Genomic DNA, 8024 nt, shown 5'->3' with positions numbered 1-8024 from the left:
AAACCTTATCCTAGTAATGCTAAGGATGCGGCCCGCTTTGTGGAATGGTCACAAGTGTTGTGACTTGTCACAGATGGTTTGATTCTGATCATTCGTGTAGGGGACATGCGAGCGGGGGCGTCCTATACAAAAAGTTTGTATAAGACCGTACCATGAAGTGTTAATGTCTTCGTTATTAACACTGTTCATGGACAGAGACTCATTTCACTAGGATGACCATGGGTAAACATGACCTCAATTCTGAGTGAGTTGGGAACTCCTACCATTGAGGGTGGTTCTTTGATTTGTATGGGTGCGAGTGCCCAGGTCGCCGACTCAAACCTACCACTCGGGTAATCATCTGATTTAGGAGTTGGGAACTCAACTACACAAGAAGAAATTCACTCTTTCCCCGAAGAAGGGGTAAGTAGATAGATAGCTCCCTTAAGGGCTGATTCCAAGGGCTTGAACGATGTGGCGCCACACACCTCTTGACCCGAGAGGTGTTTACACATAGTTGGACTATGTTGTATTGTTCATTAGAGGAATCAGTGGTACTTAGGAGTGAGATGTAACTACAGAGTCCAAATGGTAAATTGGCCCAACTTTACTTACGAGCATCTGTGAAGGGTCATCGTACTCATGATTGGTTATATTCGATGGACACAAAAGTATATTTGTGGTAAGATGAGTTTAGTTGTTGGTCTTTAGTGGAATGCCTAGCAGTTAACGAATGGTGGATCTCGTGGCTAAAGAGTTTAGTCAGCTATTCACGTACCATTGGAGCTTCGAGCCATAGGTCCATAAGATCCCCTTAGTAGCTTGGATAAAGTTGAGAATCAGTTTTTGGGTCAGTTTGAAATGTTCAAATTGACAAGAGGGAGTTCGATTATATATGATATAATTGAACGGGTTAATTATATATGATATAATTGACTAAATGTACGAGATACATTATTTTGGAGGAAATTAGATATAAATATGATTTATATCAAGTAGAGGAGAAATTACTGTAGTAGATATATGATATCAAACTATAGGTTAAGAATATAATATGATTATATTCATTAATTATTTAATTAGGCAGTTATGTGTTAATTGACTGAAAATTTCTCCTGAATCGTGCAAAAGTGGGAAGATCAATTTCGTTTATTATAACTGAAGAATAAAATGAAAATTGTTTCTATTTTGTAAAGAGTTCGAAAAATTTCGTTCACAGTGTGGAAACTTCACGGTCGCTTAGTTGAGAGCCTATGTGATAGAACCCATCGCCTAAATGATCGCACACCCGCGCACTAAACGATCACACATGATTTCTAAACGATCGTCGAGCTGATCTAAACAATTGTTTAACATTTGCTAGACGATCCTTAGTAAAACCTACAGGATCGTGTATGTTTTCCTAAACAACAATCACCCAACTATACGATGGTCATCTACTATCTCCCACTTGCTTGTTTGTTCTACACGATCGTCCTTTCCTCTTTCCTCTACCAATTCCATCAAAGTTCATTCTTTGGATTCTCACTTTGAGAATACCAAGGGCTTTGAGTGGTGGTGTCGTCCCCAGTTGCTATTTGTTCATGCACTGTCGTTCGTTTAGATGAACGTGGTGCTGCTAGGCGATTATTTGCTGGACGATAAGGATAGTAGAGGTGTTACTTCTGCTGGATTGAGTTCGAGTGAAGATAGTCTTCAATTGGTATATTTACTCAATCTGTTGTATTTTAATTGTTAAAGCATGCCTATAATTAGTGTAACAATGCATATATGTCTGTTAGAATGTGTGTGTGGTAATACGATCACAATGAAATAGGAAAGATCTGAGCCCACTCATGGATACTCTTGTTTAAGAGTTCCTTCAGGTCATGCATTGAAGGCAAGGAAAGAGAGACCTTGGTCATGCATCAATTAACAAAGGTGTAGAGGAAAAGGTTGTGACCGAAAGATGGATGTTGGTGCCAGGTTTATTAGTTATCTTTTAGTTCACTTTTATTTATAGGGTGAGGTGGCTAAAGGAGAAGCTAATTGAGTGTTGGTGAAGTGCCAAGTAGGGGTAAGAGTTGTCAAGTTTTTAGGTAAGGAGGACATGCAACCAAGGATATAAATAGAGGGATAAAGAGGAAATCGATTTGCACAAACCATTTGAGAAAATAGGGGAAATTCTTTAGCCAAAATCTGGAGTAACCAATGAAGAAGAAGACTGAAGGCTGCCATGGAGGAATTTGGCAAGAAAGATGAACAAAGTTGAAGAAAACTCAAGGTTGATATGAGTTTTAGAGCAATCAAAGCAAGCTAAGGATTTTGGAATATTTTGAGCATTTAAAGAAGAATTAGAAGCTCAAATTTAGAGGTAAGCTTGTTAAGATGTTACTTAAAAGGTTTATGAATGAAATTTGATTGAATTTGGTTTGGAATTGATGTTTTATGTACTGGAAAAGTGAAGAAAAATAAGAGGGTTTGAAGGAGGGTTATTGGCTAGAGGTTGAAGAAGGTAGGCAACAAGACTAGCCTGTTGATGGACATCAACACTACACACGCACCAAACTCCCAATCTCCGAGTGTTCTATGCACCCAGTGCTAGTGAGCCATGTGGTCAAGAGCACGCTCAATGCATCCCTGACGCCCAGCCTCCCGCACTCATCGCATACCCTGTGAGTGAACTGCCGCACATTTACCTGCTGTGAGTGAACTGTCGCACATCTACCTGCTCATCGCATACTTTGTGATTGAACTGATGCCCTACCGTACATCTACCTGCCTTTTCCTCTACGACCAGTCGTGTAGCATGCCCAACACGAAGTACGCATCAGGTTGGCGTTGTGTGAGTGTTAGCGCTTAGGCAACATCCACCCAACTTTGTCATGTGCCCAAATGCCTTGCATACTTGATGTTGTATCTAAGTGAAGGCCATTGGTCCTGGAGTGGGAAGTTGGTGAATTTAGAGGTTCAAAAGGACCTAGACTATGTTGTGAGTGGTTTTATTGTCAAGTATTTCAGATTATGAAATATATGCATATTATATTATAATAAATATGTTTTATAAATGAACTCAAGCATGATTCATCTTTAATGAATTGTCAAGGAATGATTTACACAAATATTTTATATCTAAGGTTTACATAGAGTTTGATGTATGATGTTTTATGACTTTATTGTGGATTTGAGGAATGTAGATTTTAAACCACTGGATTAGGTACCCAGGAATGTTAGCATACTTTGTGGACGTATGGCAGGAATTGTTAGCATGCTTTGATAGGAATTGTCAGCGTACTAGAGTATGCCTGGTGAAAATTTTTGACATGAACACATGGGATAAGATAAATTGGGTACAAGGTTTAGCGTGATTTCTTATATTTGAATGGAATTTATATGGATATATTCTCTGGTTTGATTGAGAGAATTTATGATCATGCTATTTTATTGGTTTGCATATGTCTCCAAGGATTCTCAATTATGATTTGATCTGATAAGTTTGATAATGATCGTTTGACAAAGTATGTTTGAAAGTTATTAGTTACTTTAAGATCTGGTTACTAAATTGATCATGCTTATAAATGTTTTGCAAAAGAATTTCAAAAGTAAAACCTATGTTCGTATAAAAGTACAACTCATTGGGTTTCCCAGCTCACATTTTCCTATTTTGTTCCCCCTCAAGTAGCAGGAAAGTTCCAGGGTTCCAGGGTGCCTTGCCTACGAGAGTCTAGTCTACCACTACATCAGAGTATCATTTAGGCCAAGTACTTGAGGTCTTTTTGTACTAAGTTTGTCATGTATTCATTGATAGGTCTTGAAAAGAACTATATTTTTAAATGTTATGTCACACCCCCTCCCAGGTTTACCTCTTACCCAAAAGGGGGCGTGAAGACAACATATATCACCTTTTCACGACATCCATTGCCCACTCTTTCTAGTTTTCTTTTAAAAAAATAAATCTCGCAGTGGAAAACTCAAAGTAAACAACTGGAAATGAAACCTATTTAGGAAACCAATTTACAAATTTTAAATAAGTATTACAACAGTAGTCCCATCCCGACCACAAACTTTAATCTAGTAACAATATAACTCGTGGCAGACCTTGACCACTTCCTACAACCTGGACTCTTCTGCTACCTGCAAGGAAGACATGAAAATAAAATGAGAGCTTTGAAGCCCATTGAGTGGAATCATAGTTTATAAGTCTATTTCAACTTATAAACATCTCAACATATCATAATACGAGGTCATTACGAAAACCTCCATCCTGAATGAAGCCTTTCACAACCCTACCTACACACATGGTAGATAGTTAACATTTCACATTTACAACCATTCATAACCCTATGTGTACATAAATTCCCCTCTTATGGGCTCAGAAGCTAGGCCCATCAGCCCTCTGACCATCCCATGCAAGGTTCCTCCCACAGGTTTAGGAACGAGACCTCTCGGTCCCCTAATCATCCCGTTAGATTCCATCTCGGGTTCAAGAGTTAGGTTCATTGACCCCTTGACCATACTGACCCCATGCTCTCCTCATGGTGATGAGCATTCATTCATAATAATTGTATATAATTCAAAATATGCTAAGATACTAAAATAAGAAACCACTCACAGTGCTCTATTGGGATTGCTCTTCCCTCCCAATTCACCTGGTTTCCCCTGGCCTCCTGTTGAACCCTATTTCAGATTCATTTTGAAGATTAGATTTCTCATTATTCCGTACGATATCTCAAGAAACTTCCTTCTAACAAATATGTTTATAAATGCCTTAACTTGCTTACCTTAAATTTTGGTCCTAAAACTCCCCCTCGAGACTTCTAAGTCTCAAGTTTCTCCTATGAATACCTCTCAGTTTCCTTCAATTTTGACAGCCTTACACTTTGAATTGTCTCATGGAAGCCCTCATATAGAATCTGCATTCAATTTAAAATCTTTTGGTCAAAGAATCACCTGATTTGCACTAGTAGTTTGGGAGAACTCCTTGTTTGAACTTAGTGCTGTTGTCTGTCAGCACAACCTACACAACCACTGCATCCTTTGCTTTATCATCGCACGGATCAACACAATCTTTCCTCTGCTCGACCCAAGGTTCCCTCTGTATTGCTCTCAACCTCTCATTTTAAGTGATTCTCGAAGTGGAAATATTTTTGTGAACTGAAGTGAAGTCCCATACCCTATTTATAGGTGTTCCCACTTCACCCGGTGTTGACACCTCCTGCTCCCTAAATGCCAAGACATCCACTACTTAGGCTGCGAATGCTCTCCTTTGCTACCACCAGCATGAAATGTCTACTTCTTCTTCATCTAGCACAACCTATTCGGTTTGCATGCCTTCTCCTTCATCCACCTCAAATTGCATGGACTTTAGACATCCCTTCGATTGCCACATGTTCGGATAAGTTCATCAGCCAATAGCTCTCTCATCACCGCATGCCTTTCATTGCCGCAAGTCACAATTCTTGGTCCATGCATATCCATGTCACTATATATCTCACTCACACTAATCTTTTCATATGCGCCCACATGCTCTCAGACGTCTTTGGCACATTGTTCAGCCTTAGCGCATCACACATCATCATCGCATATTTAAGCCTTGTCAACGCATTGTTAGGTCCTTCAGTGCAAACTCTATTCTAAACCATAACTCCTAGTCAGCAACTCTATGTGCCCAACATGTTCCTCATGCTCACCTAGCCACATGCATTCTACTAGCTTTCCCAAGGCAAATGCTTAGTCCACATGATTGCATTCTCAATCCTAGCCTAATGATTGATGCATACCCCATAGATCCTCTCAAAACACCTTTAAGGCCCAAGGCTTGCCTTGCCATTGCCTAGCCTCCTACTAACGTATACCTCATGACTAATGCAGGCATGCCCTTATTGCTTGCCAATGCCCATAACCCTGTGCACAAGACCAATGCATCTAACCTCGCAAGTCTTGTGTGTCGCAAGCCCTATCAACGCATACAACACATATGCCCCCATCGTGGCTTGGCCCATCGCCTAGCTCATCGCTTGTTGCCTTAGCGCACTTTTCTTACTCTAGTGTATAGCTTTAGTGCACACCAAATAGCTAGTGCCTTGCGTTTAACGCCTATTCTAGCTCACACGCACACCCAGCCTCAACATCTAGCTATGCACTTATCGTATAGCTCATCGTTTAGCACTCTCACTCATCGTCTAGTGCTCTCGTTCATCGTCTAACACTTACACTTATCTTTTAGCGCTCATGTCCATCGTCTAGTGCTTACACTTATCGTCTAGCACTTATGCTCATCGTTTAGCATTCATGTTCATTGTCTAGCATTATTGTGCAGCCTCGCAAGCTGCTATGCGATCGTTCACACGCATGCTCCAATGCTTAATTCCCACGCTCGTGCACAATCGAACACATCCTTGCTTGTGCCTAGCCCATCCTCGTCCCTTAATGGCCCTTCCTTGCTGCTTGCTCATGCAGCCTCTTATCATCCTAACCCATGAGCAGCCTTTGTCATGCCAACGCCTGCCTCATGCCCACGCTCGGTCAACATACACCCACCATGGTTTGACTCATTGCTTGGTTTCTTGGCCACACACCCTATACCAACGCATATTCCTTCATGCGTCCACCACTTAGCCAACATGACATCCTCCAATGCCTAGACCAACACGTAGCCATCTTCCATCATGCGCCCATGCCTTACAATCCTCAATGCATGGTTGTCCTAGACTTCAATACTTAGTCAAATTTCCACCCGTTAAGTCTCAACTTAAAGCTACTTAATGGTTACTTGTGGTACCTTATGTCCATGGCTTGACCTCACATTTACACATTATGGAGGTTTATTCTATGCGTCCAAGCCTCCATTTCAATGCCTAGCTTATTCTTAGGTTCCATACAACCTTTCACATTCTTTGAAAGTCTTGGCCACTCATACACAAAGGCCCTTGTGTTCGAGTTACCTAACACACACGCATGTCTATTTTTGTACTTAGCCAATTTTGCCACCATACCTAATTATCCTTAGGTGAAGGTATCATATGTTAACACCCTCACTTACTCAATATCTCAATTTTAAAGGTAAAATAGTCCCAAGAGTACTTTAGAGCAATTAGAAGAAGTTTGGAGCTAAAAGGAGCAAAAACGAGCCAAAAAAACACCTTATTAGAAGAATTCGAGAAAACTACCATTTTAAATCAAAACATCATTGCAATGCTGGAATTTATGGAGGCACAACACTGCCTCAGCGCTAGAAGACAGAGAGCACCAAATTGCTGCAAAACAGGGTAGCGCTGCAACGCTATCCCACAACATTGCAATGCTACGTATGTTGACGGAAAAAAAAGAGTGTGTGCGCATTGCACAGGCAAGTGTTGCGATGCTAACAATGAGCGTTGCAATGCTGCGACCTGGAGAAGTAAAAAAAATAAGTTTTTCTAAATGAATTTTAGAGATTGAAATTAGATTAGTGTGTGGAGAACGAGAGAGAGAAAATTTTGATGAAATTAGGCAACTATTCTCTGTATATTTTTTGAGAGATTGTCTTTAATCTTTCAATCTATGTACATTTTGATGCAAGATTCAATGGATTGCTTGAACACTTTGCTATTTCATGAGCAGGTAAGTTCTTTTCTTGGGGATCATGTTTGATTAATCAAGTTTTGAGGAGTTCTTTTCTTGGGGATCATGTTTGATTAATCAGGTTTTGAGGCTTTTCTTTTAATTTCTTCTTACAATTTATTGTTTTTGAATGTTCTTGCTGAAATTTGAATAAAATCTTTTAAAGATTGAATTGACAACTCAATTTTAATAGGTTTTTGTATGCAAAGTTACATAACTCTATAGCAAATTTGTAATTAGGTTGCAAGAACTAGTAATCTTGAATGAGAATTTGGACTTTTTCCTACTTTTAGGAAAGGATTTGCTAGTTTAGAACATTCAAATTAATCAATCTTGATTTTAGTCTTCTTAATTTCAAGAATGTCATAGTAAAGAAAACTCAAGAATTCATACACTTTAGGAATTAAATGTGGAATGTCTTTAGGAAGAACTTAGGAACTAAATTAGGGTTAATTGACCAAATT

This window comes from Benincasa hispida, chromosome 8 (genome assembly GCF_009727055.1).
Source record: "Benincasa hispida cultivar B227 chromosome 8, ASM972705v1, whole genome shotgun sequence".
NCBI lineage: Eukaryota > Viridiplantae > Streptophyta > Magnoliopsida > Cucurbitales > Cucurbitaceae > Benincasa > Benincasa hispida.
This window is presented reverse-complemented; position numbering follows the sequence as displayed.